Consider the following 23,905-nt stretch of genomic DNA (forward strand, 5'->3'; position numbering starts at 1 on the left):
CCACATGAAAGATCTGGTTTTGTTTCAGAATCTTAGTGAAAAAAAAAAGTTAAGAGAAGATCACAGTAAGTGGTTACAATAATGTCACACTGACTTATGCTTTTCAGGTATACTAAACAACTGAGTCGAGAGACCTCTTAGCAATGGGAAAAAAATACATAGTGCACTCCATTTACTTCTTTCTATCCCGCTCCAGTATGAACTGCTGATACTATTCACATTCTTGTAACTTTTGAGCACAGATATATTAATGAGGGATAGTGCTGTTTCTCATCCTTTTTTCCCCCCATTCTTTGATGTATAAGGCTATTCCGTGCAACTCTTGGGGAAATGCGCACCTAGAAAAGGTGATCTTTTCCTGGATGAACAGTACACTGTGGAACATCAAGTTTCCCAAAATCTAATCAATACCGCTCAGGTGTTTCTTTAATAAAGAGGTGAAGTTACCCTGTAGGTACTTTGTAGTCTTCCAAAACATCTATTTCTGGTACATTCAAATCATTTCACACAAAGTACATGCTTCTCACAAAATACAGCTCATTTTTGTCTGCTGATCCTACCCCCTCAAACAAAGAATAGAATTTGTTTTTTTTTTTTTTTTGGCACTGGTTATTAATATTAAGGATCTTTTTCTGTAAAAGAACTCTGCAGAGTCCTACAGATAATGTGCCCTCATATACTGTACAGTTCTGAATCCTCTCATTGTGTTGCACTGATTCTTGTTAATTTATTGTATGATGGGCAAGTACATTAAAGAGTGGTAAGATTAGTTACAGCAGCTTGGCAAAGCTGTCATTAGGATAGGAGACGAATTTTTCAGGAATATCCTGAGCCGTAATTCAGAGAAAAGTCCTGTGGACTGTGCCAGTGGCAGTAGTCATGGTCAGGGAATTTTCTTGCCTCACGCAATAGTTCTCAGCAGGAAGAAAAAAATAAAGTGGTTTCTGGTGATGTTTTGTAGTGGTTTAGAAGCTTTTCACCTTTAAGACTTCATTTCTGTGTATGGAGAAAGAGTATGACTGGAACTTGCACTGATGCCACTGTTAATCTTACCTGTACTATTGCAGTTTAGGAGGGGCGGGAAGGTGACTGTCACTGTGTAGCAAAAGATGTACCTGTAAGACTTACACTATTTTTCCATCCCCTAATTTCTAAATACTGATATATCAGGAGATCTCTCTCTGAGCAGATTCCAGAGACACACATTAATCAGCTATTAAAACCAGCAGGCTTCACCAGCATCACTAAAGTGTGTCCAAGATATGACTGACCCTTAACTGAGTTCTAGCTTCCTCAGGTGTCTTTCCTCTACAGCATCTCCAGCCTTTCCTAACCTTCTTCACAAACCCTTTTGCCTTGTACAAACTGAAGTCTTACATAGCAAAGTGATCTCTCCCCTTCCAGTAGTTTACACCTTTCTTGTGACCAGCTCTGAAGTAATGGCATGTGCTTCTGATGTTTGCCAAGGAAAGGAATATCCAGGTTCTTAGACAAAGGAAAGGGTTTGAGGCAGGATTCTGCAGCCGTCAGTCTCTTTTGGGTCTTCTTAGTCCCAGACTTTAGGCTTGCTTCACAGGGGCACAGAGTTTTCCTACTGTGCAGGAAGAACAAGGCATCTACCATAAGCTGTTTGTCAACAGAACTTTTATGCACCGTGGATTCCTTTGGTTACAGATTTTTTGAGGGCAATCCAAACAGAACGGTTTCTTTTTTCCAGATTGTGTACATGTTCAGGAATAGTTATCAGTAGTGCTGAAATTCCCAAGCAATTTTCCTTACAAAAAATACAGACGTTAGCGGAGGTATTCTTTCTGCTCATTCTGTTCATTCTTTATTACAACTTGGAGGGGAGTGCTTTTTTTTTTTTTTTTTTTTTTTTTCAAAATGATTATACCCTTGGAATGGCAAATTGTGTGTTTAAAAAGGTGAGGAAATGTACAGTTTGGACATCTGCTTTTACAGATGTAACTCGACAAGCAGATGATTTATTATGATATGAGGTGTGTTTTTAAATATGATTTCCAGGAGCTTGTGGTCACTGTTTATAATTTTCCCTATTGCATTCAGTTTTTGAATCTGTTCTTTTTTATTCTTTAAGTATTACTTAATATCTCACAATTTTCACTAATAAACAACTAGATATGAATCATTAACTTCCTGTCAAAGTACAAAACTTGTACCCATTTTCTATTCATGATTCTAGATCTCCTTCAGACACCTAGAGCTATGTTGCATGAGAAGGAGAATTCTTCAGCCAGTTAGCCTGCTTATTCCTTTTTTCCAGTTTCTAAGTGGATGAAGGTGGATATTCTGAGCAATAAGAAGAAATGAAAAGAAAGAGTGATATGTAGGATATTTATTGGACAAGTATGTTGAACATCCTCTTGTATATTTCTTCTGTGTATAATACAATATAATACATACCACTGTCACTGCTGAGAGCATTCGTTGCAAGTGTTGCCTGGTATCTGTCTCTAGCATGTGAGTTGGTGGCTATAGCATTTATTTTCAAGAGGATATTAAAGGATAATTAGTGTAGCAAATCTTCTTGTAGATGGGGTAAAGTTGCAATGAATTACAGAGCAAACTGATAGTTGAATGACAGCATTGCTGGATTATGAAGTAAATTAGGGGTTTGGTAGAATGATTCTAGGAAAGTATCAGCAAGTCCAGGTGTTTGCCACATATGTGCTATTAATATGGTTGTAGTTTGAAGAGTTTTTCTTTTTTGGCTGTAATTAACAGTTTATCAGCTGCATTGTTAATGTACTCTATAAACTTAAAAACAAGTAATTTAACGTGCAAATACAGAATTTTCAAGTGTCAGTGCCATGTACAGTAGTTGAAAAAGCAAATAACCCTAGTAGTTCACTTCCTAATAGCTTTGTTGATGTATCGGGAAGAGTCAAAAACAGAGTCTGGCCTGGCAGTATTTCAGAAATGACTCCTTCACAATGCTTTCACAATGAGTCTTTCTAAGCTCCCTGTTCAAAGAAGGGCCTTCAAACAGGAATGTGTATTTGACAAACCTATCAGGTGTATAAATTGTTGTCAGACCCCTGGGTCAGACACCTTCTGTGTCAGGGAAGGATATATGGAGGTGGTAATTTCCAAACGCTGCTTCATGGGAAGCCTGTGCAGTGGGATGGTGAAGTTACAGTGGTGCCTGGTGGAGGCGAGAAGTGGGACAGACAAAAGTGCACTCTTTATGTGGGATTTGGGTATATTGACCCAGTTTCCATAGTGAAATGGGTAGTGCTTTCATGCCTCCTCTTTAGATCATTTGTATCTTCTTTAGGTACAAGTGGAGATGGAAAGAGAAGGAAGACAGGACCTAACATCATTTCCTGCCTGTAGAGGTCATGGCTATACTATTTCTTGGACAGAGCTGATCTGTAGTTAGCATTGGTGCTTTAATAAAGTACAGAGTTCAGGCTTACAGAACCTCCAAGACCTCAGAGTGTCTTCATGGCCCTGGGTTATCTTTGCAACAATCCCGGCTCTTGGGAAGGCTTATTGGCTTTTTTTGCGTCACACAAATGAAGCCACCTCTGCATGTTTATGAAGGTCTGTAACTTAACAAATATTTGTGACACCTAGGTGCAGAGGGGAGATACCTAAGCAGTTCCTCATGGTCCCAGCAGGGCAGACACTAATACAGAGTTAGTAGTCTCTGAGCTGACAGGACTCTGCAGTTGGGTATGTCTGCCCGAGCGCATACAGAGCAGTGCTCCAGAACCATGATGCAGAGTGGAAGTGACAGTTGTGAGATAAAAGTGGACACAGACTCACTTCCCACACCTTATCTTCCTTATCTTCACTATGGATCATTGCTCTATCCCTGTATCACAATAACTGCAAAGTGGTTTTGCATTCTGAAGGTGATGCATGCTGCACGAGTGGTTGGGTCATTGACCTAATAAGCCTTCCTGAAATTGAGAGAACTGGGGATCTGCATCATATCCTCCCCAAACTACAAAGTTTTGGAATTTCGACAAAGTTAATGAATCCTGATAGACTCAAGCTTATAGATGACAGCCCAGAAACATCTTGGATACACTGCTGATAAGTGTAGCGCAAAACAGGTGGAAGGTAGTAGTATTTCTAAGTAGCAGAAGTACTCCAAACTTAGAAATACAAGGCAGTCATCTTTAGTTACTTGTTTATATTTTGTTTCTTCAGTAATACAATATCAAGTAAATTTAGAACATGAGATAAAGATTTGTAGCATTTTTCAATCTTGGCACAAATAACTTTTATTAAAAACAAAAGTCTGGGGTAAGGAGGAATACTTCAAACTAAAAAACTCATCGCACATGATTCTTCTGTGAGAGTGAAGGAAACAAATAATATCTGTTAATTTGACTTCATTTTGCACAAGTGCACAGGTTGCAGGAGTCTGCAGGTTCCTTTTTCTAACCATTGCAGTCTTCTGATTTTCCCCAAAATGAAGAGAGCCAGAGACCAGTTTGTTATTGATTTGGTTTACTACTACTATACAATATATGATTTGCTGTATATTCTATAAATATATATACTCGTGTTGAGAAAAATGCCTTGACATTTTTGTATATTAGAAACGTATTGACATGTTTATATTTAGTGTTAGATGGTCAAGGGAAGTGTGCTGATGCATCTTGGATGCTTTAGATGAAAGACAGACAAAGTTGAAGAGAGCAGAATAAAAAGATTACAGGGTCATCTTTTTGGTTTTTTTAGGAACTAAGTAGAAGCATTCATTTCTTTTTTTAGGAAAAAAAAGATCGGCAGTATCCTTGGACCTGTCATGATTCAAAAGTGCCTTGGAGGATGGCAAGGTAGAATGGGGAGTGAGTGGCCATGACAGCAAATGCTTGTTGGAAGTGGCGAGCAGCAAGTGGCTTGCAAATGACTGACCAGGAAGGCGGCAAACTGCAGTGGTCACTGCTGTGCTTACCAGAGCTAAGGTTGCTGCCTGGAGTCTGGAGCCTCTCTAAGCAGCCATAGAGCTTCAGTGGCTCCTGCTGGGGGAGGTCACAACCTGTCCTGCAGGGTGTGAAAGCTGCAGCCTAGTCCACAGAGAGCCCAGACCCTTCTGAGCCTGAATGATGAACTGTGAGTGGGCTGTAACTGATCTACAAGGACAGAGAGCTTCTGTCTTTGCACAGTGCTGTGAGAGAGGATCAGGTTAGGACACTTACCAGCGGTTGATGTTTTTTCCTACTCTTAGTTAAGCAAGCTTTCCAAGTTGATATTTTGTGGTAATTTTTTTTTTCTTTCCTGGCCTCTCTGATTGGGTCAGAAAATGTGTATGTTTAGAACCTTTTTGTTTAGCTCTCATCTGGGGAGTGGGAAAAAGTTACTCACAGCTGATCTCTCACGGGATGATTTCCTGAGTCTCTGTGTGGTGATTTAAACTGGTGCTGCTTTAGTGTTTTCAGTCAGAGCACACAGAAGTTGAATTTGTAGAAGTGATATGACAAAGCACAGGTATGTTTTCTTTGAAAAATAGAAACAAACATGAATGTTACCAACAATGCCAAAACAGACTAGGAACTTCAGTTGTTTTGTGTGGATCTCCAGTGTTATCTGTTCTCATCAGCCTCCCCAGTCTCTGGCTGTCTTTGTTTTCATTTTCACATGATGGTGCCTTTAGACTGAAGTATTTCAGGCACTGCATCTTACGCAATGTTGCTTTTAAATGTCTGAGACCGGGGGACCGGGGTGCCTATCTGTGTATGATGAGGATTAGTTTATTGCTCATGTAATAGAGATCTTGGAAACTTATTTATAACTGTTTACATACTTTTTTTTTTTCCAACAATTCTGGTTGCTTAAAGTTCTAGCTTAGACTGCTTATGTTCAGTGTATAACCCACATTTGGCCCCAGGCAAATGGAGTGCTTAGAAGACTTATGCACTGTGGAGATAATCAAAATCTGGGAGAATTTCCCTGGAGCTTTGCCTGAATTGGCAAAAAGTAGTCTGATTTTAAAACAAGATAATTAATACCTGGCATTTCTTGCTGAGGAACAATCTCTGCTACCTGCTCTGCTGTTAGAAAAATCTACCTTATTACCTTGATGAGGAAAAACGTGCATCAGAAATCCAGGGTTTTAAGAGAAAATCAATTAAAATAGTGTATGCTGACAGGTTCACCTGTCTTACTAACTTTAATAAGATGGTAACTCTTGTCATTTTAAAACAGCCTTTTCTCCTGTTGTGCATGTAACCTGAGAAAATAAATGCTTCAAAGACTTTCAAGAATTTCCCTGACATTGCCAGCTGAGGTGAGGATTTGGGGAATTTCCTTTTCTATCTGAGGAAACAAAACATGAGGATTCCTAAACTTCCTAGAGATTCTGATCTTGTCTTAACTCTTAACAAAGATTTCCTAGACACTAACATCAATGGAAAAACCTCCCTGTGACTGAAAAACTAATGGATTTCACCTGCAATGCATTTCCTTTGTTCTGGTTTTGTTTTAAACCCGCGAAACTCTAGAATTTAGAATTTAGTGAAGAAAATAGCTGAGTTTTTTTTTTCTCTCTGTACAAAGCTTTATTCACTCTATCTCTGCTTTTAAGAAAGTATAACAGCCTATGTATAAGCTATATGTAATTTGGATTTCACTAGAAAAGTGATGGCTTTTATTTCAGTACAGACCACTCCATAACTGTGTTAGGCCAAAACAAAATAAAGATTTGGGGTGACTTTTCATACCAGCAAAGCAGTTATTTTAAAAATAGCACCATTTGTTAGGCCAGACCAGCATTTTTTTTTTCTGTAAATCACTAACAAAAATTATGTATACCAAGCATTTTCCTCACCTCTCTAGCAGATTTCCACTGATAGGTTAGTGGGACTTGGGGCACTTCCATGGCTGAGCTGTGTGATCTACCTTGTCCCCAAAGCTGGACAAATCTCAGGTTTGAAACCCCTTGGAAGGACAAGCTAAGTGAGAGTTATCAGGTAACTCAGGAATACTTATTTAGCTTCCAACAGCAGGTTGAGGACAGGATTGTAACCCCCAGCTCTTCAGCGGACGAACTGCTTGTACGGATTGACTCTGCAGAGTTTCCTGTTCTGAAATTAAAGCAGCCGACAGTCTCACGGGGAACTGAGTCACAGTCACTGCGGTTTTGCTGGGGACTCTGTTCTGTGTGTGAAGAGCTGTCTTGAGGCAGAGGAACGAGTGCTGTCTGCTCCCAGTTGAAAAAACACCCCCCCCCCCCCAAAAAAAAAAAAAAAACCCGAAAAACAAAACAAAACAAAAACAAAAAACAACGACCGGGCGGCAGCGCCCAGGGCGGCTCGTAGCTGCCCCCCGATGGCCGCCGGTGGCCTCGGCTCCGCCGGGGAACGTGTCCTTACATATTCCTTATGTATCCGGCTGTGGGGAAGGCGGGAGGAGGTGGCGGGCGGAACCTCCTCTCCGCGCTGCCTTTCCAGGAGAGGCCGCTTGAAGCGTGGAGCGGAGTGTCGGCGCTGTGGAGGCTGGGCCGGAGGCCGGCGGGGAGCTGCTTCCTTTGGTCTCACACCGTGAGGTGTGCGGCCTGCAGGAGCCCTTAGCCTGGCAGGTTGGACTCCTGGCAATCTCCGGTTGCTGCAGCTCACTCTCCAGCACTGGATTGCCTCTGCATCAAGTCCGCTACTGACTTAATTCTGACTAAATCCTATACCCAGAATGGCATTCTGTCTAAATGTGATGACATCAACACAAAAGGAAGCTATAATTACCCTTGGTGTTTTATTTTCCCCAGTGATTGATCACGACCACCATTAGTTTTTTGGTCTCATTCTCAGGTTTCCTCTACTAGAGCACATTTTTGCTAAACCCCTTCAGAAATCTTTTTTTTTTTTTTTTTTTTTTTTAACAGTTATTCCTAGGGGAAATTTTTATGCACTGAAATCAATCTCTCAATTATATTTTCTAAGCCAAAAAAATCAAGATAATATAAAGAAACATCTCTTACGCATCACTTAGAACACTTTATGGCTTATGCCTTTACCCTCAGCTACTCAGTTTTAATATCGTTTTTTAAAATGTAGACATAAGTACAGCATACGGTATTTTGCTGTAGGAATCCTCAGGAATACATAAGGACACATCACTTCCAGCTTTTTTTATTATTCCTTGTTTATGTTTCCATTTAATCCTTTTAACTGGAGCAGCCTCCCAGGAACTCATGCTGATCCAAAATGGCCTTAGAGATTCAAGACTACTCTTCAGAGTGTCTATTTTTCCATGTTTAGGTAAGACCTTCGTGTGTCAGTTCCAACTACTTCATTTTGTATTTGTATACACTGAGACACTGCAGTGAATGGATTCATCTCACTGAATAAGCTAGGTCATATCATGCCACTGCCTTATTATAACATTACTAACTATTCTGGCAAGCATCTTTATGTCTGGTTCCTAGGTCATTCAGACTGTACTGTTTTTTTTATAGACCAGCAAAACATGTTAGACTAAAGCAAACAAGTTTACCAATGCCCATGTATTTTTTGTCAGTGCAATTATCTCTTTTATCAAACTTCCAGCTTTGTCTAAGAACAAACCCAGATTTATTTGACTATATATATATATATTTTTCTCTAAAAGAGATACTAATTACGTACTGATTACCCTACATGACCCTTTCCTCAACTAGCAACCATTAGTGGTCCTCCAGTTTTCTAAATTTCCGTCATTTTAGGTGAACATCATTTAAGCAGAGATCACTTCTGGGAACCATAATGTAAGTTTTCTGTAAATTTTAAAAACCACCAAACAAAAAAATCAAAGTCCTCCACTCTATCAGAGATGTGACATTCTTTTTCTGCAGAAAGGTTCTTTTCGGTCAAATCTGCCATTGACCATAAACCCAAGTCTTGCTGCTTTTTAAATGTGGAGGAGACTGTTCGTATTAATGTTCATCTTTTCTATATTTGCAATTGGCTTATAGTAGCAGGACAAAATATTTCAATGTGCTTTTGCCCCCTGTCCAGAACATTTCAAGATGGCTTGCCTTTTCTTTAGATCTACTGGTCAAGACTTATTTCCCTACTGTGTGTAGCTTTATTTAGCATTGCATCAAACTTCATTGGCTTCTAAAGTATACTTATTTCTGTTGCTTTTCATTTTCTCCTGTTTATTAAACTCTGCTCTTACTGCCAACTGCTACTTTTATTTTATTAAAGCAGTCTGTGCTGTCCTCTTGATTTCATAGTTAACATCTTATGGTGTAGATAGCAGGCCATCAAGTTTATAATTATTGTTCCTGAGCGACAGTTCAACTCAGGACTGGATGTGTTTTGATAAGCACTCAGAATAGTTGAAAAAATCCAGATCATGGCATTATATATCTAATGCTGTGGATTCGTAATCTTTACAATTAAAGGAAAAAAACCTGCAAAGTTTAATGATGTAGTCAGCTGCCAACCTGGTTATTGTGATCAAAAATAAACAGTGTCATGAGAAAGATTGTAAGCAGAGACGTGACTCTCTGAAAAGTATAAAAGTGATGTCTGTTCCCTACTTTTATATACAATCATGATGCTCTTTTTTTGTAATTTCACAAAAAAAAAGTGTGTTTCTTTTTTTTTCTGATTGAATGCACTGGAAAAACATGCTTTTGTTTTTCTCTCTGAGTTTAAAAGCAACCTTGTACTGATATGAGAAAAACTAAATGTGCTGTTCTAACTCTTACCCTGTTTGATTTGGTCTCAAGAATTATGAATTATCAACTCACAGTTAGAAAAAGATAGTGTGTAGAACAGGAGAGTAAAGTAGCAGAAACTAGATTCAGAGTAAATAAAAGAAGGTATTCTTCATCCTATATATATTTCTGCTATAGAACATGTGGGTACTGATAGCTTACATATGTTCAAAAAAGTATTGGATAATTTATAGAAAAAAAACACTGAAGGTTATTAAATACAAAGATACCATTTCTATCTCATGAAGTATCTGCCTCCCAGATCAGTGCCTAGTAAGAAGGAATTATACATTTATTTTTATTTTTACTTTTCATAGATCATGTGATATCAGCCACTTTTGTACCTAGGATACAAAACAGGACTTGATGGAGCTGTGGCCTGATCCAGAGCTTTCAAATTTTCTTCTGTACATTAATCCAGCTGTCTCTGAGTTCTTGTCCTATTCCTCTAAATATAGTAAAAAATATATTCCTCTAAATATACCCATCATGAAATCATACATGTACTATAATGGGTGAGACACCAATATATAAAATCTCCCATACCAATATGGCTTTCAGTTCACAGGCCTTCATAGAAAACTTAAGAAAGGCAGGGAGAAAGCACAGGTTGTCCTTATTCACGCATTGTTCTCTCTCTTTCCTCTTCTTGCTGTTAAATTTAAATCTCTTAAAAAAAAAAAAAAAACACCTTGCTGCTCAATTTGCTGCTTGTGAGTGGGAGAGACTCGCACTTTCTTGAAAGGGTGTTATTTAGTTTCCTGAATTTCTAGGTAAGCTTTGAAGTGATGCTGTTAAGTTGCTTTTCATAGAAACTCAATTATTTTTATTACCAATCAGTGTCTGACACAAAGGCTGGCCATGAGAAATGCCGTAGTGCCCAGCTCAGGTTCAAAACTCGATCCACTGAATAGATGTACAGGACTAAGATTTCAGAAGAAATTATGCCTGTTTGGTCAAACAAAACAAAGTTCTATACAGAAAATGTACACTAGTCCTTGCAAATAGCAGTTTCTGCCACAGAATTTGATGGTGCGAACTCAGAAACAGTTTCTCTGCTGCATGCAGTTGAGCAGAATTCTGTTTAAAAGACAGAAGTAGCACAGTCATATATAAATCAGATGACTTTATTGGAAATCAACTCTGAAAGAGACTGGAAATCTAATCTGATTAATACCTAATAACAGTTGATGATCTATTGACTTCTCTGTAATATATAGTTTCTATTAACAATATTTAACTACATCTTATCAGAAATTTTCAATTTTTGCTTAGTAATTTATGATTAACAAATTTACTAGAACCAACACACTAAAATGTACAGCTAATCTTCATATTCTGTGAGTTTCAGAAAAAAACAGTAAGTAGATCAGTAGATTCCACTCACATAGAAAATATTGCTTTTTTTTCCCTCCATTTCTTGCATCTCCAAGCGTTAGAGAGTTTGCATTTTAGAGCCCTACTTTTGTCTCCTTTTAAACACTGTTTCTACTGGAAAAATAATTTGCTTTGAAAATTTGCTCCACAATAAGGACAATGAAATCCCCCCTTCCTCACATTCCTAAAGACTCAGATATACTATGAGCTCCTTAGAGACTGAAACTAAAATGTGCTGTTTATCAGTTTTTTAAAAATTATGATATCTTGCTTAGAAGTGCAATTCCTGAATCTACTTGTGTGTGATGCAGAAACAACTTTTGTTTTATTCAAGGAACTAAAACACTAAAACAACATTTTACAATAAGTGAGATGATTGAGGCTGATGATACATGCTGGAAAAATCCGACTAGCCCTAGTGGGAAACCATATGGCTACAAAGGGGTTAATTCTTAAATGAAGTACAGTTTTCAGTGCAGTGCAAACAAACCCCACAAATTGCTGCTAGTAAAAGGCAAAGACTAGAACAGATACTATCTCTAATACTCCACTAAAATACGTAGTATTGAAAGGAAAGTAAACATTTTCAAGTATCTTATGACAGAGGTCAGTACTTAAGTGCTAGCTCTGTTTCAGATGCTCGTCAACTAGAAGCAAAAACACTATACAGTGTAGTTTTATATATTGTTAAAATGCAACAGAATCTAATATTACAGAATAAGAACAACGCTGTGTAAATAAAGAGTGGATGCCTAATCATTTGACCACTTTAACAGAAATGATAAAGGCTGCGCCTAGATTCAAGTTTCTTCTCAACTGCTTGTGTTGGCAGTGGTTTTGAGGTCAGATTTTCAGTTCCTGTGTGTTTGCTCTGCAGTGTTCTTGACCACCTTGAACACGCATGAGAAGTATGTTTGAAAACTAGCTTGGTTTTCAGACGATCCTTGCACTCTCTTTGACTAAAGGAATTCAGGTGCAATTCCATGAATGGTGGAATAGAGATACAAAATAAGGGATGTCTCTGCAGCATGAAAAGTGAGAATGGAGAGAGAATCTCTCACAACTACCTTTAACAATACTGTGAGTCACTGATGAGTTAAAAGTGAAGTTACTTTTTCCCCTTGGGAAAGATAAAACTCCTCAAAACCTGGCCAACACTGTGTACTAACACAAAATGGTAATACTGGTAGGATGTCAATAACACATTTAGAAAAGAACGATCTCTTAAAGCATTCTTGCTTCTGAGGCATTCTAAAAAGATTCTGTAAAACTTGAAATTAAGTTTTGCAAAAGAGGATTTCTTATTGATTCATCAATAAGTGACTGAAAGATCACAGAAATAATAAAAAAAAGAAAAAACAATATGCAGTTTGCTTTTGATAAGCAACGCTTGTGTTTTATATCAGTTTCATAGGATAGAAGTTGAAAGAGATCACAGCGAGAAATAGGACTTCAACGTTTGCTGGAAATCAATGAGCCCAGAAAGTCTGTTGTGCTCTGTTGAAAGCCCAGTTTATGATTTCCAGAGTCCTTTTTTTGCCCAAAAGTCCTGAGTTGCCACAACCCCAGCTGAAAACAGTGGGAGATCCCCAAATCCCTCCAGATCAGTACTTTTGAAAAACATGCTCTATAACTTGTGTTGCTGAATGCACATTGGTGACAAAATTACTTGTACAGTCTATAACTGAAAGTTCAGAAACACAACCACACAAAGAAAGCTAATTAGGACAAGGCCTTCTACTTCTGCAGGAAATAAATAAATAAATAAATAGAATATTTATTGAATATATAAAACATAGACAACATATCTAATATACACTAAATTATATATAGTGTATAATATATAACACATAATGTACAACTATATGTACAATGTATATTAACATGTAATAGATATTACATATTATGCTTAAATATTTTATATATTTTTTATTTTATATATTTGAATTTTCATTTACAGAATTCCAGAACTTTTTCTGATACAGATCTAAAATAGTAGGACAGCTGGATATCTAGAAACTGAAGACCAGATCTCTTGTGACTCAAGCGTAAAACTCTTCAGAAAGAAAGGTGTAAAGTATAAATAAACATAAAAGTCAACATTTATTTGAAAATATGAGATTTTAGAGGAATATTTTTATACAGTACATTTTGTTGAATTATAGATATTTATCCATCCACGGGATGATGTAAGATAGTAGGCTTGAATCTCTGTTTGTTTGTGTTTGAATAGTGTGAACTAATTTCTTGAAAGTAGCCAAGATTTTATGAAGAAGAAAGATTAGAATTGTCTGTATGATATATTAGCAATGTCAGTTAACCAAACCCTAAAAGGAAGCTGAACCTGACAGCCTGAAACTGTGTTAATTTATTGCTCTTCCTAGTTGAACACAGGGTATATTTTAACCTGTCCCATGGCTTGGAAGATACTAATAAATAAAAATTACAAAATTGCTTGGCACCTAAAGCCTTTTTTACAGTCCACCAAAGTAACCCACTCCTGTTACTATGTCTTTACTTGTTTTTTTTTAGGTTGCAGGAGAGTTTGGGCTCGAGTTTGCTGCAACATGTGTCTTGAGCCACTTAGAGCTGAGAGCCGCTCAGCAGCCACTGCTGCTGCAGCAGAAGGGCTGAAGTTCATGCTAGTCTTTTCTCAAGCGTGATTTCTGGTATTTTCTGCACTGAGGCAGCTTACATATAAATATTCCATAGATGTGGGTAGTCACATAAATAAATAAATAAATAAATCCAACTGCAAATCTGGTCTGCTGAAGATTCCCTGGGAGCAGAACAAACTTAATATACGCTCCTACCTTGGGCAGGTTGTAGATGCGGTGGTGGTAGATCAACTTGTAGTGGGGTGGCTTGATGCTGCTCTGGTAGATGCAAAAGAGATTCTCCTTTGTCATGTCTGTGGATCAAAGGTTTCAAAGAAAAGAGGCATTTTAAGGGTGCTACTGTATGTGAAGCCACAAACTGCAGCTGGAGCAGCAGCCCAAGAATGCCAGTTACCTGCTTTCTCTGGGGACTGAACGAAGTGCTGGGAAGTGAAGGTTTTGCCATGGGGGTATCTGAGGCTTGGTGGCAGTCTGGAGTCCAGGTAAGAGCATAAGATGTGCATAAGGACCTGTGCAAATAAACCCACTTTATTGGCATGAAAAAGACTGAGGAACACAAGGCTACTATATAGCAGCTCTCTTTCCCTAATCTCAGACAGGAGAGACACAATCCTCCAGGTAGCTGGTTTAATGCTGGCTTGCAATTTCAAAAATTACACTGGGATTCTGAGAATAAGTGAGGCAAATAGGATTTGTACTCTTTTGCTGCCACCCCCCAAAAGTAATGCCCAAAGCCCAGCTTTAGGAAGTTTGGCCAGGGCCTCTTGGAAAGCTTACAGTGCAGTCATTGGGCAAGTCAGCACCCCAGGGCTGGCCTTGGAAATCTCCTCCTCTGCTCCATTGGAAGATGCTCATGCACCCTCCTCAGGAGAGCTCTGCAAACAACAACATTTATACAGCTACTAGCAGTCCTGGAAGGTACCAGAAAGGGTCATTTTTATTTGTTAGGAACAAAGGGATTGAATAGGACACTTGTTGCCCCCTCTTCATGAAATGAGAACTAAAACTCGTAAGAACGCTCCCAGGCCCACCCCACTCCGTTGCTCCGAAAAGGGAAAGCTGCCCAAACAACCATTGCTGCTCCTTGCAAAGCAGCTCTCTGCCCTGCTGGGACTGGGTTCTGAGCGTCTCAACTGACCAGGTATCTGGGAGGAGCAACGCTCAAGCCAGCTAAGGGCAGCGCTTAGGGAGGGCAGGAAGGGCAGCACGTACCTGTGATGTGCTCAGCCCAGTACTCCTGGCTTGGGGGAACATCCAAGTACTGCCCTGTCGTGTACAGGGTGAGTGGAAGGGCTGTAGCTTGAGCAAGTGCTGCCTGTTTCCCACTGCTTGCTGCTGCACGCAAGAAGAGCCAGCACGTCACCTGCATCCATGGCTCAAACCTGAACATCCTCCCTTCCGAGGGGGTAACAAACGCATTGTTATGAAGATGAAATGGCTGCTTTGGCCTAACTGTTTCCTAAGCATAGAGCTAATTGTCACATCTCAGGCAGTGCCCCAAACGCCCCCTTAAGCAGCAGCAGGAGAGTGGGGAGGTGGCCAGGAAGCCACAGGCAGCACAACAATGCAGGGCTCGAGGGGAGACTAAAACTGCACAAAAAAACTTTGCCTGTGTTTAAATGCAGCGAATGGGGCCCAGCTCTTGGGGAAGGGGATGTATGTGTGATCTGCCAATGGAAGGGGCTCCTTCAGAATTGCACTGGGAAATTGGAGCCACAATTCCAGCTCATGGGAATGTAAAAGCAAAGTTACAAACAATAAATCCAACCAAAAATACCCACAAAAGCTAAAAAAAAAAAAAAAAAAAAAAGAAACTCAATCAAACCTACCCTTAATGCAAAGACCTTTTCTTCCTACCCCCAACCAAGACCATTTCTTCTAACACTGAGAGCTCTTTCAAATCCACCTCACACTGCAATTACCAACCCCAGCTAGCACTACCACTATCTACTATGAATATCTTCAATACAAAGGATTAATAGCCTATCTAAGATAACAGAATTATTCCTAGGTTAAATATAAAGTGAAAGATTTCCCAGCTCTGTGGTTTTAATAGGATTCCACTCACAATAGGACTTCTCAAGTCTTAACAACATTTGTAGAGGGTGCGTCAGAACTAAGTTTTCGTAAAACATTTAGTGCCCAAATGCTTTTGGGCAAGGCACTGGGTAACTATTCAAGGAAATACCAGCAATATTTTCTCTCTTTTTTTTTTTTTTTGTTTTCAGAAAACAGATGATTTTAAGGAGGAGTTTGGAAAGAGGCATCCATAACAGACAGTGAGAGCTGAGAGGAAGCTTTCCTTGCAACACGGAAGGGTTTTCTGACAGTTTAAGATCCAGTAAGGATGCTAATTGGAGCCTCTAACTATCCAGGAATAAACTCAGAGAAAACAAGAGGCTTCTGAATTTTATCTGAGGGCAGTATCAGCGCACCTTCATCAGAATTTCCAGAAATCTCAGGAATACCCATCCAGGACAAGAGAATGCAACCCCACAGCTTCTCCTATCATCCTACCTCCAGTCTCCATCTCAGAGTACCCCATTCTTCTCAGCTGAGTGCTCACAGACTCCATCTCTTGGGCAAGGGATGCTAAAAGGGTCATGCTAATCCACTAGGAAAGAGAAATGCAAACATGAAAAAGCCTAAAAGTAACAAGAGGTTCTGGGATCCGTTACAGAACAGAAAGAATCCCACATCTCAAAAATCTTTACTTTCCACTCAGCCCACTCCTTAAAAAAAGGCAAAAAAAAAAAAAGGCATGCAAAAGTACGTGTCTTATCACATCCACTGCGCTGCATTTGTCTCCATTCAAAGGTGGGCGAATTTCAGAATAATAAAGTTTTTAGAATACAGAATACCCGTGTCAGCCAGGGCAGAAGTTTAGGTTAGAAAGTTGTCTTACTGCTTTGTTGTTACCAGCACACCATTCTAATCCCTGTGCCTGAGCCCACCTGTATCCCCAGTGCACTCAAAGATGCAATTCTTTGAGGGATGAGGCTCTTCTCCAGGCGGCCACACCTCTCCTAACAAGAACAGTCAGTCTATAGGGATAGGACTTACCCTTCTGAACCAATCGGTCCAGCAATCCATGTGATCCAGCTGGCACCAATTCACAAGCACCCTGGCCCAAACCCACACAAAGAACATTAGTATCTCCCTAGAGCAACTTGAGGAAAATCCCAAAGGAGCTTCTAGGGCCTGGGATCGTTTCTGAGTTCAGCCACAGCCTATAATGCAAACTGCAGTTGTTCCACATCCCTCATGCATCAGCTTCAAAGAAAACACTTCTCAAGAGCTGGCCACAAGGACAGAAGGGTTTCCTGCTGCCCGCTGTGGCTCACACAGAGAACATCACTTCATTACAAACACCACAGAGCAGGAAAAGCCACAATTCTTCTTGGAGCCACTTTTTATTCTGTACTAAATACAGGTATCCTGCTCTCTGAGGCTGAAATCAGTTTCCAGTTCTGATCCAGAACATGAAACAGACCTGTCCAGTAACAAAAAGTCTTTACAAGCTGCATGAACGGGGTTAAATGCTCAGGAATTTCTCTGCCTCTTTCTAACATGCTTGATAGAGCTCATGGCCAACCCTTCGGGTGGAGCTCCATGTTGCTGCTCCACTTACTACTTCTGCAGCCTCTGGAAAGTCCAGATGACCTTCACCCTTGTGGGTGAGGGCCCTCCAAGCCACCTGATACTGGAACCTTCTCAGCAGTTGCGCTTGGTCTATGAGGCAATGGCTGAAAACTGAACTGGCTGAAAAGACAGTCAAGTCATGCACAATTACTACAGGTAGAAGGACAACAATCAGGCAATAGTGCAGGCAATAGCTCCATAGATAGCTCCAGTTTTGACTGGAGAGACATGCTTGTTAATTATGGCGATGGAGGAGAATTTCCTGAAATTCCTGAGGCAGCAGAGATGTGTAGAAATCACAGCATTCTGCTTCCTGTCTGAATTCCTGAGTAGAAGGCTAAAGTGGCCAGCAGCCCCTTTACCAGGTTCACAAGGGATTACCAGACATGTGAGTTAGTTTTAGTTACTGGGACTCCAGCAGCTCACTGTCTTTGCTGGAAACCTTTCCAGCTTTTCTCACCCACAGGAAAAACTCTCCAATGAAACCTACATCCTCTCCTTGCCCATCTTTTCAGGCCCAGCAAAGGGACTGATTTACGCAGCTGATGTCTACGCTCTTTCTTTTCTTCACTTTGCAGATATTTTTGCAGCGACTTGTAGTCTGTGATGTCGTCACCTTGACTCAGGCAGAAGTTGTGCAAAGTTTGTGAAGAGCGGGAGTGACACCTTGGCCCTCCTTGCACTGCTCCAACACTTGCAGGAGGTGGGGAAGCTGTGAAAGAAGGGCTGAAGCTGGAAAACTTGGGGGAACGGAAGGAAACAGTTGTGTTGTATGATGAAAATAAGACTTCCACTTTGATCTTATAAATTTCAGTAATCAATTGACTCAACAGATGAATTTATTGTTCTGCAGATTGCTGCTCTAGAGTCAAGTCTGATTTGGCGGAAATGAGTTTTACTCTTTTGTATTGACCTTTGCATTTCTCATTTTTGCTTTTTGTCTGAAACAAACTCCTCTAAAAAGAATAACACTAAAACACTGGGGAAAGGATGAATTCTGACAAGACAAACCTGCCCATGCAGCAGCCGCCTGCTGTGCACCTCCACCAGCTTATGGCACAACACGAGGACACGAGCAGCAAATCCAAAGCGCTCCCTCGCAGCCATCGCACTCCTTAAGTGGCTGCAGTATCTGCTGCTCAGTGAGTAGCTGCAAGCCCTGCTGCAAGAAGCCCTGGTGCTTGAAGGAGGGCTGCAGCCTGGGAGTCAACCAGAGGCAAATGTGACATTGGCCCCAAGGGGGTGGCTGGGGCTGTAGCTCAGCACACTCTGACCCTGCAGCGCAGGAGGACGCCCAGGAGGAGGCACTTTCTTCACTGCCAGCTTGTGCGCAGGAGCTGTCGGTACCGCTGCAAGAAGCAGAAAAACACTATTAATGCTGCAGACGCAGCAGCCCCCTGCAACGCTCTTCCTTCCTTGGAAGGCACAGCAAAACATACACATACAGCTTTCTCTTAATGAAATGCAATGATGCTAAAAGGCCCCCTCCCCAGTCCCACGGAGATGTCACAAATCCCTCCTCTATCTTCATGGCGAGTCTCTCTCATTGCTCTTGAACAGCTCGCTATCTGCTCCTCGTTTTTGGTTTCTCTCCTCATCAGTTCTCCCCTCAATCCTTCTTCAATTTTCATTTCTATTTTGAATTTTAATATACTCCTGTGGGCAGACAAAGCAGCTGAGAAACACACTTGACGAAGAGACCAACTTAAAAGAACAGAGATAAATAGGCATTTATATCCCCTACCTGCATTCTGCATCCCTAGAAGTATCTGCTGCCTATGAGTCATGACCAGGGTACCTGGTGACAGCGTGTGTTTGAAATACAGTCAGAAATCAAACCAGGCATCATTCAGGCTGAACACAGATGCAAGCGCAAGCTCTAGAACAATAATAATAATAAAAGATTTTTATCATGCTAGATGGCACGAACAGGAGTAAGAATATTTTTTAATTATTTGAAAATAAAAAACAAAGAAATCAACTACAAAAAGCAGTTTTAAAAACATATTTTAAAATATGTTATTTTAAGTGTGCTACCAATAACTGCTACCAAACTTATTTATGGGCGGTGTCCACACACCGATAAACCAGAGTGGCCACAAGGGGGTGCTGTAGTAGGAACTGCGAAGTTTTCCAGTCTGGAAAAGGAAACAGAAAACCAAAGTTACCACTTGGCAGTAATCGGGCTCCAGAGACCTGTACAAAGCAGGGTATTTCATGCCATCGAGTCAGATGCACATCCCACATACATGTCCATATAGATGCTGCCTGCAGCGAAGATATTCAGGAGTCCCCAGGCCCAGAGCACCTTCCGCTGCCCAGCCTCTCTCCTCATCTTCATGCTCCTGTCAAGCAGCAAAGCTACTGAAATCTCTTTGGCTGCCATGTTCTGTAACAAGAGGGAGACAAAAACTGAAGAGATTTCGTCAGCGAGATTCTCCCTCAGCAGCAGACTCTTCCAGGAGAAAAGCAAGAATCCAAACCATCCTGTAGAAAAGGACTTCCCCTTTAGAACCTCCGGGGCCTGACGCATGAGCGGGGAGCAGTTGTTGTTTGGCAGCAGGAGCCCTCTCACCAACACTGCGAGTGCTGGCCCCCTTTCCAGGGAGAGCAGGCCCGTTTGCGCCGAGGCCCTACAGGGCACAGGGCCCCATGCTGATTCTGAATGGAATTTTGAAAAGCAACATTCTGCTGGAGGCCCAGGCAGCACTGCCTTCTCCTTCCCGACTGAAACCCCCTGTTTTGGGAGGGAAAAGAACTCTAAAAGAGGAGGAAAAGAATGAACGAAAAAATAAGCTAAAAGGAGGAAAAATGAAGGCAAAAAGCTAAAAGTGGGGGAAAAGAATGAAGGAAAAAATGCTAGAAGAAGGGAAAAATGAAGGAAAAAGCTAAAAATGGGGGAAAAGAATGAAGGAAAAAATGCTAAAAGAAGGGAAAAAATGAAGGAAAAAGCTAAAAGGGGGGGAATAAAAACAAATCAAGAAAGCTAAAAGAGGGGGAAAGAATGAAAGAAAAAAAAGGGGGGTATCAAAAGAAAATAGCTAAAAGGCTATTACAATGAAATGAAAAAGCTAAAAGAGGAGGAAAAAAAAAAACAAAGAAAAAAGTGAAAAGAGGGGGGAAATGCAGGAAAAAGCTTAAGGGTGGAAAAGAAAAAACTTAAAAGAGGAAAAAAGAAAAAAAGCTAAAATGGGAAAAAAGAAGCTAAAAAGCTAGAGGAATGGAACGTAAAATAAAAAAAAAAACGTGAAAAGGGGGAAAATGAAGGAAAAAAGCTAAAAGGGGAGGGTGGAAAGAAAAGACCTAAAAACAGAAAAATGATTTTTTTCCTAAAAGGGGAAAAATGAAGTTAAAATAGCTAAGGGAAAGTTTAGCTAAGAAAAGACCTAAAAACAGAAAAAAGATTTTTTTCCTAAAAGGGGAAAAATGAAGTTAAAATAGCTAAGGGAAAGTTTAGCTAATAGCTAAGAAAAGTTTAAAAGAGGGAGTAAAAAGGAAGGAAAATAGCTAAAAGAGTGGGAAAAAAAAGGAAAAAAGGTAAAAGAGGGGGAGGGAATCAAAGGAAAAAGCTAAAGAAGAAGGAAAATGAAAGAAAAAAGCTACAAAGTCAGGAAAAAATAGAGAAAAAGTTTTAAAGAGGGAAATCAAAGAAAAAAAGGTAAAGGAGGGGGGGAAGTCAAAAAAACCAAAAGAGGAGAAATGAAGGAAAAAAGCTAAAAAGGTGGAATAATGAAAAAAGGTAAAAGGGGGAAAGAACGAAAGGAAAAGGGTAAAAAGGGGAGGAAAAGCAAAGGAAAATAGCTAAAAGAGAGAAAAATGAAGTTGAAAAAGCTAAAAGGAGGAAAAACAAAGGCGAAAACTTAAAAGAGGGAGAAAAAAGGAAAGAAAAAGCTAAAGGGGGGAAAGGAAGGAAAAAGCTAAATGAGGGAAGAATGAAAGAGAAGAGGTAAAAAAAAATCTAAAAGAGGGGGAAAAGGAAGTAAAATAGGCTAAAGGCAGGGAAAATGAAAGACAAAAGCTAAAAGTGGGGAAAAAAGAAAAAAGCTAAAAGGGAGAAAAGAATGAAAAAAAGCTAAACAGGGGAAAACAAGGAAAAGCGCTGGAAGAGGGGGAAAATGAATTAAAAAAAAAAGATTAAAAGAGCGGGAAAATGAAAGAAAAGAAGCTAGAAGAAGTGGAAAAGGGAAAGGAAAATATAAAAAGAGGGGAAAACCCAAAGCAAATAAATAAAAAGCGGGGAAAAGAGCTAGAAAAAACAATAGACAAAATGGGAGATGGGGCCTCAGGCTTCCAATCAGCAGCACGAGGAGGACGCAGTGTGCCTGCCGCCCTCAGAGTCTCCTCGCCAGGAGCACTTTGGACGCTGTAGAAGAGCGCCCTGATGCAGAAGGATAGCTCTGTGATGGAGGCCAAGGGGGCGGCCCCAGTCCTGCCGGTGCCAATGGTTTCCTGTTACCACACAAGCACTAATATTGAAAAGATTCTCAGCAAACATACTAAGGCACTTTTCTGAATAAAATTTAATGCTTTTGCCCCTCTAATTGGGCTCTTCCTAAGAAATAACCCCTATGGCTCCAAGGGGGAAGGCCCCAAAAGGGGGAAGCTCCAAGGCCAGATGGTACCTAGCAAAAAAAGAAAAACCATATTTGGAGGTGTTTTGTTGAGGCACCAGGAAACTGGAGCTGCTCTGGGAGGCGCAAGAGCATCCTCCAGGAAAGACCTACCCAACCACACGGAGACAAGGCCCAAGGAAAGGGCTGTCTTGGTATGAGATCCACTCCAAGAACGGAGGGAACTGAAAGATCCTCTCTCGATAACAGACACAGGAGATCAGAGGCACCTGCTTAGGCTGTCGGGGTCCCCTTTCCCCAGGAAAAGCCGTTAAAGGAGCCAAACACAGCACTGGAGGAGATGCCAGCCACTGTGTGCCAGCAGGGAAAAGGGACTGGATGGGAGCTTAGAGGGTCTGCTGTGGCGAGGGGAGGGCTGAGGGTGACGGAAGAAGACAAAAAGCTTGGGGAACACTCTGATCTATGCTGTCCCTGCAAATAACCCCGAGAAGCTGGTGGGGAGCAACGCAAGGACGGTGTTTGCCCACATGCAGAGGGAGCCTCCTCCGGCCGCCAAGCTGCATCACCTCATGCAGCCGATAGGCAACCAGGGACAGCAGCTGCACGCTGGAATGGACTTGGCAAAACCCTGCTGTGCTCAGAGTGCGGGGGCAGATTCCGAGTGCGGGGGCGGCTCTTTCCGCTTAGCCTGCAGAAGACACAATGCCGTAAGATAAGGGCTGGGCCTGCACGTTGGCTCTTGGTTGCTGCTCTGGGCACCGGGCTCTTCACTGCACAGGACACGGAATATGCTTAGTGGCGGGCTAGGCAGCATTCTTGACTCCGGCCGTGTTGCCTCTGTGTCGGCTTGCCAGGGCAGGCAGACACCCTGGAGACAAGGGAAGGGAAAGGGGCACTGTGGTGTCACTCCAGCGCAGCCAGGACAAGAATGGCTGCTGGTCACGGGCAGGGGCTACACAGGGACCCCGCAGCTTGAGCTCCTCTCCCAAGCGCCTGGAAGTCTTTGCGGCATCTGGCTGCACACCTCCACAGCCGAGAGCGGCTGTGCTGGCTGCTCTTTCCCGTACAGCATCCTGCCACAGAGTCAGGAGAACCCGCCAGGCTTGGCAGGCTGAAGCATATTGAGGCAGCAGCTGCTGCTCAGACCCACCAGCCGGAGACTTGAAGCAGCAGGACCCCTGCTGCCCTGAGCTGCTTCAGCTGAGGCCGTGGCACACAGGGCTTTGTGCAGAGACTGGCAGAGCCTCCAGGCACTCCAGAGGGAGGGCAACGCGTGCTTTCCCTGTCCCCATCGCTATGCTGCGTGCTCCCGTCTACGAAAGGAGATGCAGGCCTTGGGCTCTCATGCTTCCCTGCTGCCCTGCAGTCTCGCAAAGCAATGATGCTGGCAGAACTGGTTTCCTAGTGCCACTTGGAGGCAGTCTGTCCCCATGGTCTCACTTGGGTTTGTCCCAGGGCCAGTATCCAAATCAGCTAAATCAGCTTTCCATTAGCAAATTCAACTGCTCAACATGAGGCACTGGCACCCTGCTGTGGTGCCTGGCTGCAGTGCTGTGTCTGGGGAAATACTGAGAGCAGAGACAGGCAGCAGCATTGAGTCAGCCTGCCCCGCCGGTGGACATGTGGGAGAGGGCTATTTGGGCTTCAGAGGGTGAGGACAGCCCTGCAGCATAAGAGGCGACGCTAGCAAAGGAGGTCGCTGTGGTGGTGGTTAGAAGAATAAGACCTTCAGAGCAGGGATGCCGTGCCAATTGCCAGGCACACGACCCGCTGTCGAGGAGCAGGAAAGGAGCCAAAGAAGGAGAAGGTTTGGAAGAACCCAGCAGGAGCAGGGCCTGTGTGGTGCAGAATCAGGACTTGAGAGCCGTGTACTACTTTTTCACACCATGAGGCTAAAGGAAGTGGGTGAGCGGTCGGAAGGCCTTGGCCAAAGGCAGGAGCACTTATCAGAGGGCCTGCCTGATGGCGAAGCGTTGGACGAGCCTACGAAGGAGGAAGTTGGAAGCCTGTGAGCATCT

The 23,905-nt window shown here is 41.7% G+C and overlaps 1 pseudogene; it reads right to left on the reverse strand.

Annotated features, from left to right (window-relative positions):
- Window positions 1-12,307: 12,307 nt before the first annotated feature.
- On the reverse strand, window positions 12,308-18,423 carry LOC104567483 (transmembrane protein 209-like; annotated as a pseudogene).
- Between the last annotated feature and the right edge of the window lie 5,482 nt (window positions 18,424-23,905).

Source organism: Tinamus guttatus, unplaced genomic scaffold (genome assembly GCF_059628265.1).
Source record: "Tinamus guttatus ecotype Peru unplaced genomic scaffold, ASM5962826v1 Tinamus_guttatus_pri_ptg000409l, whole genome shotgun sequence".
Taxonomy (NCBI): domain Eukaryota; kingdom Metazoa; phylum Chordata; class Aves; order Tinamiformes; family Tinamidae; genus Tinamus; species Tinamus guttatus.